The following is a 10,035-nucleotide window of genomic DNA, read 5'->3' as shown; positions in this document are numbered from 1 at the left end:
AGGTACCTGTTGATGGTCCCAACTGAGGCACCTGCAACCCTGTCTCCACAGAAATCGACTTCCCTGTTGTCCCCCTCCCAGGCAGAGCACCAGGTCCCGCGGGGGCGTTCAGCACCTGGGGTCTGTGTGACCCGGAGCCCCGGTCTTTCCTCAGGGCGCTGGGCCGGGCGTGCCGGGAGGCTGGGGGGCTGGCGGTACCGCGCCCGTAGGTAGGTGGTGCTGTTGCAGCGACGTCGTCCTCATTGGCGCCGCGCGGAGAGGCGGAATGTTCAACTCCTGACTCCGGCGGAAGCGTGGGAGCAGCGCGGGCCGCCGTCCCCGACCCCCGCCGCCGCTCGCACCCGGCCCGGGAGCCAGGTAGGGGTCACGAGGGACCGGGGAAGAGGGAGGGAGCACCACCCTGGAGGATCGCTCGGGCCCGGGCCCGGACCTGGACCTGTGGGGACTAGGGCTGCGCGGGTGCGGGAGGCCGGGGCTCGGCGGGCGGCTGTCCTCGGCCCGCGCCCGGTGCCCTGCAGCCCTGCGCCCGGTGCCCTGAGGCCCCGCGGTTCTCTGTCGCTGGGCCGAGTACGGCTTGGGCATGCCCGGGACAGTCCCGTGAAGCAGTCGGTGCCCGGAAGAGCCCGGCCTGACACAGCCCGGGCGCCTGCGGCGGCTGCCCTTCCCAAGCACCTTTCCCTTCCGTGGGAGCACACGCGGGTGTTGTGGGCTCGGGGACCCACACCCGATTTGGCTGTGAGTGTCTCCGGGCCGCAGCCATGCCTCGCCCCGCTGTGACAGCTTCCCGAAAAACTTTAATTCTAAACTGCCCAGATGACATGGAACTGCCTGAAAAACAATGGCACGTCATTGTTGGGTTGCTCAAAAATGTATGTTTCTCATGCGCCTGGAGATCCTGCATAAGCACTGTTTATGGGGAACATAATTGCTATTTTTGTTAGTTTCGTTAATAATGAAAGCGCACCATTTGGTGGCCCGTTCCAGCGATTTCACAGTAAGCAGCCTTCATTAATAATGCGTATGAGAACCGGCTTCCAGAATGGATTGAGGATATCTGAGTTCAGGCTGTGGTTAAAGTGTCGTCCTGTTTTACCCCAGATGGCTTTCTTGACCGTAGATGAAAACGACTATCAGGATTTAGTGGATCCAAACCTACCAAAATATTTAACGATAAAAATAAACAAATGGTCCAAGACCAGACTTCTTTGTCGTAGGCCTGTTTCTACACTGACATTTCATGCCTTCTTTGATTTTTTTTTAAAAAGTGACGGCTGCATTTTAATTATGGTCATTTGTGAAGTCTTTGTTTTAGATTTCTGCTACAATAGTGAGAGATTTGGGAGATTGTAAATGAACATGAATTTAGCTTGTTTGGAAAGAGAATTATGATAGAGGAAAATGGTCGTTTGGAACACTGTGTACTGTTTATTTTAAACTTTTACAGTATAATTTCTACAAGTACTTTTTGGAGTTATTGTGAAGCGTGTTTGTGTGTTTTAAACTTAACAATGTGCAAGTCAAAAGTTTAAGTGGGGAACATTTTATTGTCCAGGGAAGCGAGTAGATGATTGATCCTTTAAAAGTATTTGGGGGGGGATATGCATAAGAACACATTAAGAGAAGTAATAACCAAATATTAAGCGCACAGATTTAGATCTAAAAATGGATGGTCAAAGATCTTGGGAACTGAGGGACCTTCTCGCCAAATAAGGAAACTTGGCAAGCTGCGCTGTGTATTTTAAGTTAGTGCAGAGTGAGTGCTATTGGCAATACATTGGCTCCGTGCCTATCTGGGCTCAGCAGTGGAACTGAGTCTGATAGGGCTGTAGAATTATCAACAGGAGTTACGAAGGGCGTGGAGTGAACAACTGAATCATCAGAGGATCTACTGGAGAAATTACAGGGACGTTTCGTGAAAGAGGTCAGAGGAAGCTCACAGTGCGCCCAGCAAAACGGACAGTGGAGTTTAGAGCTTGACACATTCAGAGAAGAGCCAGTGAGATCCCTGTTACAGTGGGGAAAGGTGTGCATGGTGATACAGTGTTATCAGAATAAGAAAGCCTCTGTACCCTCAGATGTTGGGGATAAAAGCTGGGATCATTTGTTTTCCATTTTATTCTGCCCTGGACAGATTGACAAGGGACGGGGACTGGTCTATCTAAATATAATAGCAACAGCTGAGACACCTTCTGTCTTACTATGGGGAAGATTTAGGCTACTTCCTTTGTGCCTATTAACCTTGACCCACTGCACATAAACAAATATAGTTACATCTGTATCCGAAGTTGTTACTTGTGAGGGAAGAGAGCCATGCATGCCAGATAGCTTGACTAATACTTCAGGGGCTTTTGTTGCTGACCCTGGAGAGACAGCTGAAGCATTGAGTAAAACAGGAGTTAAATAATCCCAGCCTACTAATACACCGTGAGAAGGGGAGGGGGGCACATCTGATACTTTACTCATTGACACCATTGCTTGTCGAAAACTAAAGCCTCAAATACGTGGATGGTAAACCATCGAGTTATTTAAGTTATTTAAGAGGAAAATCAGGAGGCAGTAAATGATGGAGTAGAATATGCGGTGGAAGAAAAGGAGGTGACCCAAGGTGAATCCCAGTTTTGTCGTTTGTAAATGAGGCTTGGCTGACATTTACACCCTTGGGAGGCAGTGATACCTGCTTCCTGGGAGATGTCTATGAGACAGCGTGTGGAAATGCCGGGGCTAGTCCGGGAAACTCCAGTTTACCGCGACTAAGTGCAGAAAGGGCTTTCCCACGTTTCTCAAGCTGGGGGCTTGCTTCAGCTTTGCCCGGCAAGGCTTGCCCACACACTATTTTGCCTTGTTCCTGTCGTACTTAAATGCATATGCTGAGATGGTGTCATCCTAGCCACTCCTCTTGTGTACAGGGGTTTCCAAAGCAATTCTGTAATAGTCTGTGTTGGGGACACATAGATAAAGACTTTGGAAGTTCGGGAAACATGGGAAGGCTATGGCTGAGAAGCAGAGCTAAGATCTCTTGGAACCGTTTGTAGGGCTCCTTTTGAGTACTTCCTCTCTCCAGGGTCCATCAATCCTTTCTGGGCCCATCTCTGGACTTCACATAGGAAACCCTAAAAGAGAAGGAACACGTTTATCTCTAGGTCACGGAGTAAATACTTGCTTAAGCTTTTCTATCAGAATACCCTACTGTGAAGGAGAAGGACTGTGTCCCTTTGCGGGTCTGCAGCCAATAAGCACCTCCAAAGTAGGCAAATGTTTGCTTTAAAAAATCTTTCATTTAACCCTAAAAATTCATGTGGACTTTCCAGTCTTCTCTTAACTCAACTAAGCAAAGCAATATAAACAGACACATTTACTCCTCCACATCTTAGAGTCAGATGGTTGCTTTAAGGTCAGAAAGTAGGATTCACTGACCTCCTCTGCAATGTTGTATGCTGCTTATGTGGGAATATGCAGACGGGAAGATGGGGTCGGCCCTGCTGAGGTTTGTAGCCCCAGGTTGATGGAAGAGGTAAAGTGACTCCATTTTGCTAGGGAAAGAATGGAATTAGTTCATCCATCCCAGGAGTCTATAGAGTCTGTGGTTCTCCTGATGGTCTCAAGATGGAAAGAGCGCTTTACTTTGGGGATGGGAGAGAAGAGTTCGAGACGGACATTGGAATTGGACCTCTCCAGCTATGCGAGAAGAATTCCAAGAGTGTGGCCCCGGAACTTCTACTGTTTCCATCAGCCATGTAGACTACTGAACATTCCCTCGCGTTTACTGTCAGATGCGCCTCCCAGGAAAGGAAGACGGTCTCTCAGGACCTCATACTAGCCTGGTTAGTCATGCTAGTGAGGCTGGAGCAGGCCTTAGAGACACACCCATTCTTGCCTCGCTGGTGCAGGATCTCTTCTCCACGCCCCACCTCCTGCTGAACACTCAGGCATGCGTCACGCACTACTAAGAGGGCAGAATAGATTCTTGCGGGGCTATCCTAGTCACCAGCAATTGTGCAACTTGTACCCACAGCTAATTTCTGCCTCTCAGTCAGCAAAGCGTAATCTGGGTCTTGCTTTTGGCTAATTTGAATTTCCCGGTGTCTGTCTTATCTTTCGTCCGCCTTCAGCTGACCCGGTTCTGACCTGCATATTGATTGACCCTTGTTAGGAAGCATTTCTTCCAGCTACCCAGGCTGAGCTTGCACCTTATTTGTCAGAAGCCAGGCTGCTTGGGTGTTTCCTGATTGACAGGGACAGTTCTGGAGGAGAGAACTGTACAGCAAATCCCCAGGATGAGTGGGAGGCTGGCTTAGGATTTGGGCCTTGCCCCCAGAAGAGCCCCACTCCGGGGCACCTGGGCCTTCGTCTAGGCAGCCCCAGAACTATGTCCTCTCTGTGTTCTCCGTCTTTACTCAGCGGCAGTCCCATCTCTTTTCCCACAAGAGCTGCTCCAGTAGCCCCGGACGTGGATGCACTTTCTCATTGATTTTATTTCTGCTAACAGCGTTTCTGGCAAGGTAGTAGGCCACGGAAGTTGATTTTCATTTATTGGAATATTAATGGATGCATAAGAATGTTTCATTTAACTAGCTTGTTTTTACTGTAACCTTTGCTCCAACTGAAGAGTCATGTTACATAGATGGCGAAGCACAGAGAGAGAGGGAGATCGTCCGTTCTCGTCTAGACTCATTTAAAGCTGGATTTCTCATACATATGCCAGAAGGAGCCCTGTTTCCTGGGTCCAACCTATGTTATGTGAGGGGTTCTTTTCTGAAAGCCATTTAGAAGAAAATAGCAAAGTAGACATGCTTCTAGTTAGTTTTCCTAATAGACTTAGTTATCATTAATGATTTTCTTTTTTAAAGACGGGCACAGAGCAGTCTGTTCAAGAATTGTGTTTTTAAATCTCTGACCCTGACATTATGAAGAAATATATCAAACCAAAGACTTCCCTTTTCTTAGAAGAAAAAAAATGCCCTTAAAAGAATACAGGGCAGCAATTCCAAACAGCATTATAAAGCACACGACGATATGTGGTTTTGATACATTTACTTACTGAACTGTATGAAGAAACACACATCAGTTGGCTAGAGGTTGAGGGCTGCTTTTGCAAAATCACCTTTAAGTTTTTTTAAAAAATTTATTTATTGTTTATGTATGTATATGTTTGGATGCGCAAAATGTATGGAGGTCAGAGGACAGCTTGTGGGAGTGTCATCTACCACGTGCGTTCCTAGGATCGAACTCAGGCTTGCTGGCAAGTGCTTTTACCTGTCCAGCCATCTTGCTGACCCCCAAATCCTTTCTTCTTCTCTCCCTCCCCTCCTTCCTTGTGTGCGTGTGGTATATGCATGTTTATGTGTGCATATACATGGGCAACTGCATGCAGAGGCCAGAGGATGATGCTAGGTGTCTTCTGTCTCCCCCGCTTTATTGTTTGAGGCACGGTCTCTCACTGAATCTGAAGCTTGCTGTTTTGGCTAGACTGGCTCGCTAGTAAGCTCCCAGAGTCCCCGCCGCTAGTGCTGGGGATTACAGGCCTGCATTGCTGTGCGTGACTTTCACCTAGATGCCAGGGACTTGAACCCAGGTCCTTTTGTTTGCATAGCAAATAATCTTATCCACTGAGCTACCTCTTCAGCCTAAGAAATCTCCTTAAAAATTTACTTTGATCACAGTGACACAAATTAGTTTTTCTTCTTATGTTGTGCCAGAAATAAATATAGAACTACTTTTGTGAAGAAAGAAAAAAGAAAAGATTAAGTTAGGGATGGAAAAAGAGGAAGTATATACATTAGAAATAATGGGTTCATATATATCCAAAAGAGAAAAGTCCAGAGAAATTCCAGACTTCATTTGTAAAGTTAATTTAAAAAATATTTTCATTATGATGTGGAGGTATTTGATAAGGCAGATTATAGTTTTCTTGAGTCAGAAGGAAGATGACAGAAAGTGAGTACTGTAATAGAATAAATATGTTCTGCAAATACTAATATCTAAAAGTAAAAGAAAAAACCTTCTAGTAACTTAAATAGGATTCATCTCTTTGAAAAAACAGTTTGAAAGGAAAAAGTTACACGTATAGCTAGGCATCTTGGTACACATCTTTAACTTTGGCACTTGGAAATCTGAGGCAGGGGCATCCCAAGCTCAAGGCCAGCCTGGACAATATAGTAAGACCTTGTGTGGGAAATAACTAAATAATCCTTGCTAGTAAGATAGATTTTGCACAGTTACCCAACCTCCAAAGGGAGAGGAAACACAAGGGTGGGAAGAAGTTAAGACACATAACCACAACTGAAAAGCACTTAGAAATCCACAGGCCGTTTGTCAACAGTTGGGCAGCAGAAGCGACTGAAATAAAATAGAACGCAGTTCTGAACATGGGAGGGGGAAACATGACTGATTGATTATGAAGGCTGAAAGAATGGGTGGCCTCAAAGCTTAGACAACAGTTAGAGGGCCTCCATTTCCGCCTGTTGTGTGTAGATTCCACACCTCCCCTGCTTCCCCATCAAGAGTCTGGGGGAAGCCGCGGGAAGCCTACTTTGCAGAGACACAGTCCTTAGCCTGACTGAGCTCAGATAGCTTGAACTGGGGTCTGCGGCTCGCTCTGGCTAACTGGGCCTTTGCTCATGGCTGTGTTGCTTATCTGTGCTTAGAAGTGATGCTTCCGTTTCCGGTGCCATCAGGATTATCAGATGGAGGTGATTTCAAAACCCTTATTTACGAGGTTTAAAAATGGCATCATTGGAAGAAACGTGGCTGTTTCAAGAGAGATGGAGACAGAATTAATTCAACTCAGTCCCATCTAATTGTAAAACTTTGCTTCTCAAATGATAGACATCCAAGTAGTCTTTTATTTTTATTTGTATTTATCTGTGACAGAAATCAAGTGACAGACAACTGACTTGAGATTGATACCAATTAGAAAAATCAAGAGGCGAATTAAAGACCCGTGAGCTAAGTCCTGACCCCAGCTCCCTCATTGAGAAGATAAGAAACTAAAATGTAAAATAATATTCCGTTTAAGACTTTTCCACCTTTATATGGTTCTGCTTTTATAATTAACTAAATGATACTATGTATGCTTTTATCTGTTTAGTTAATAATTGAAATTAGTTTTGTATTTTTAATTTAGGGACATTCTTGAAATCACCAAGTTTTGGCTACTGCTCAAGTCAGCGGATGGCTGAATTTAACCAACTTGCTTTTGTTTTCAAATTTGTGACCCCTTATTATGTTCTGATTTTCGTGACGTTCCTATTCCGAGTCCACCTGCAGGGCTGTGGGATTGTCTGTATTATGTAAAAGCCAGTCTCCGGGGGAGTGGGTTGAAAACATTGTGTGTCATCTGGTAGCCTTTGTAAACAAATGGGTATAGCTGGCTCCCTGTCTAATAGATGGCTTTATCGGTCTAAACAGTAGAGATGTTTCTGAGAAACTCTAGCATAATTTGATCAAGTCTTGATGCTGTGATTTGATCAGTTTCTTCCCAAGATGCTCTGGGTTTGGGTAGTGGCAACTCATATTTCATCCTCCTTGTAAATTGATCTTTGAATAGCGAGTTAAAATGAAAGGGGAAGCAATATACATATGTAGCCTAAAATATATGCGTACATACATACACGCATGCACACACACATATATGTATGCACACATATGTACATATGTATACAGGGGTGGAGATCTAAACCAAATTTTTAAGTGAGGGTTTTGATGCCTTGCTGAGCTCACTGGAGTTAAAACCTTCACTGACACACTCTTAAAATTGTTAATCTCTTCAGAAATTAGAAGGGACTTAATTTTTTTACAGTCTCAATAAAACATCCAAGTAATTGCATCATCCATTCATGTAGAGCCAATCCCCAACAGCGGGGTATACTACAGTATGAGTAACTGACGTGAACAAATGTACCTTGTTGCTTCTCGTCGGGGTGGCCACCATAGCCAAGGGTCCTGGCCAGGGGGTTCAAGTTAGTTCTTGTTGATCACATCCTTCTTCTCTGTTTGGGAAAGGGTTTCTCCTCCTCTCCTCTGTCTCAACCCAGACTGAGAGGCACCCAGTACTGGAGGCCCCAGGTTCCCCAAGAAGCCTGTGGCAGCTTCTCAAACAGATTTGATTTAGAGTCCTCTGCGGGCGCTGTGAAAACAGCAGGTCTGAGTTTCCTGAGTTTGACTGAAATCTTTGCAGCTCCGGGAATTATAATGGGAAAATTATCTAAAAGCCATTAATTAATTGAACAGGCACGCTAGAGCAGAAAAGGTGCTGTACTGCGTGTCTGGTGCTGAAAACCCAGGATGGACAGAAATGAACTCTGGGTTTAGGAGGTTTATGTTCGGGTGGGAGTGTGATGGGAAAGACAGCTGCATAGAAAGAGTGTAATGGTTCATATGGGCTTCGGAGACAATGTGAGGGACAGGTTTGCTAGGTGGAGGTGGGCGTTTGAAGCAGCTGTGTTGCCTGCACCCGTCATGCAGATGTGACAGAGGTCAGCACACAAGGGGGACTGCAAGCAGGGTTTCACGCCTGTGTGAGGAATAAGACATCAAATACACGTGGCTCAAGTGGTAAAGAACACGGGACGGTTGAGACTCAAAGACACGATTTAAAGATTGGAACTGAGTGTCCTATCGGTGAGCGGGGAACAAACAAATCATCTCCAAGGCGGAATTCTACAGATAAAAAGTAATTCTAAAAGCTTTTAGGGAAAAAAAAGTAAAAGGGTTTAGAAGCTGTAGTAACGTCCACCTGTCCATAGCTGCCCTCGCAATGAAGAAGGGGCTAAAAAGACGACTCAGGGGTTCAGAATATGTGTTGTTCTTTCCAGGAACCTGGGTTCCATTCCCAGCATCCTCATGGAAGCTGACGACTGTAGCAAATCCCAGAGGATCTAATGCTTTCTTCAAACACTGCAGACACCAGGCATGTACATGGTGCACATACATACATACAAGCATAACACTTATACACATATAATAAAGAGATAAGTCTTGGAGAAAAACAAATTCAGTGAGAGTACTGGAGAGATAGCTCATTGATTAAGAGTCCTTGGTACTCTGCAGAGGACCCGGGTTCAGTTCCTGGCACCCACCTGGTGGCTTACAAGCATCTGTGTGACCCCATTTCCGGAAGATCTGATGACCCCTTTAGTTTCTGTGCACCCCAGACATACATACAGGCAAAATATTTGCACTCATAAAATGAGTGGATAAGTTAATTTTAAAAAATGTGAAAAAATAAAATATACTTTCACAACTACATAAAGGATAATACTCTTCCCAGAACAGCAGACAGGTTGCTAGTGGAGACTCAAAAACCCCATTCTGTGCCCTCTACTCAAAGAGTCAATGAGAGACGAATGTCGTCAAGGTGCAGAAGTAAACCAAGAAAGAGAAACTGAAGGTCCAAGGGCAAGGTTTTCCCTCAGAGGGTGAAGGAGAAGGAAGGTCTTTGAATAGCACAGGGGAAGAAATCCCAGTTACAGTCTGACCTGGGAAGCAGCCATTCCAGCCAGACTAAATCAAGATGAGGTGTTAAGAAAGAATGTCTCCATGAAAACCAGCATCTTCCTTCCTCCAGGATAACAGAGATTTGGTGTTTTTTGTTGTCGTTGTTGTTTTGTTTTACTTCATTGAGAGTTTTGCAGTCCTGGGAGAATTTGATGGGTTAGCTAAGTTTGTCAGTAGCATGAAAAGCTAAACAAACAATAGAAGAAAACACAGGGCAACTAGTAACTCCAGAAGAAACAAAAGTTATCTAAGTAAGATATAATTGCCGCATGACGGTGCTGGGAACAATATTGACTTTGCGAGACTACTACAAACTGTGAATATTGACTTAGCCAAATGTTGGGGTTGTGAACAGAGGGTTTAGAACACCCTAGCGCCTGAGCCTGTGGAGGCTGAGGATGATGTGTAAGAGCTGAATCCCTTGCAGGGAATTGTTGTAACAAATCTGAAATGGGAAACGTTAAGAAGCGACGGTGTTTAATCACGTCCCCCAGAAATGTGGTAAAGAAGAGCGAATCCTCAAAGGAGCCGGCATGAGTG

At 45.2% G+C, this 10,035-nt stretch overlaps 1 protein-coding gene across 3 annotated transcripts in view; it reads left to right on the top strand.

Moving 5' to 3' along the window:
* The first annotated feature begins 223 nt into the window (after nucleotides 1-223).
* Nucleotides 224-10,035, top strand: part of Map3k20 (mitogen-activated protein kinase kinase kinase 20) — a 155,095-nt gene continuing 145,283 nt past the window's right edge. For 2 of the 3 annotated variants that reach the window (XM_075984892.1, XM_075984893.1), the window contains exon 1: nucleotides 242-357. The gene's annotated coding sequence lies outside the window, so the exon portion shown is untranslated. Of the gene's footprint in view, nucleotides 358-10,035 lie in introns of all 3 variants that reach the window. The other variant, XM_075984891.1, reaches the window with a different exon arrangement.

Source organism: Microtus pennsylvanicus, chromosome 9 (assembly GCF_037038515.1).
Source record: "Microtus pennsylvanicus isolate mMicPen1 chromosome 9, mMicPen1.hap1, whole genome shotgun sequence".
NCBI classification, from domain to species: Eukaryota; Metazoa; Chordata; class Mammalia; order Rodentia; family Cricetidae; genus Microtus; species Microtus pennsylvanicus.
This window is presented reverse-complemented; position numbering and strand designations above follow the sequence as displayed.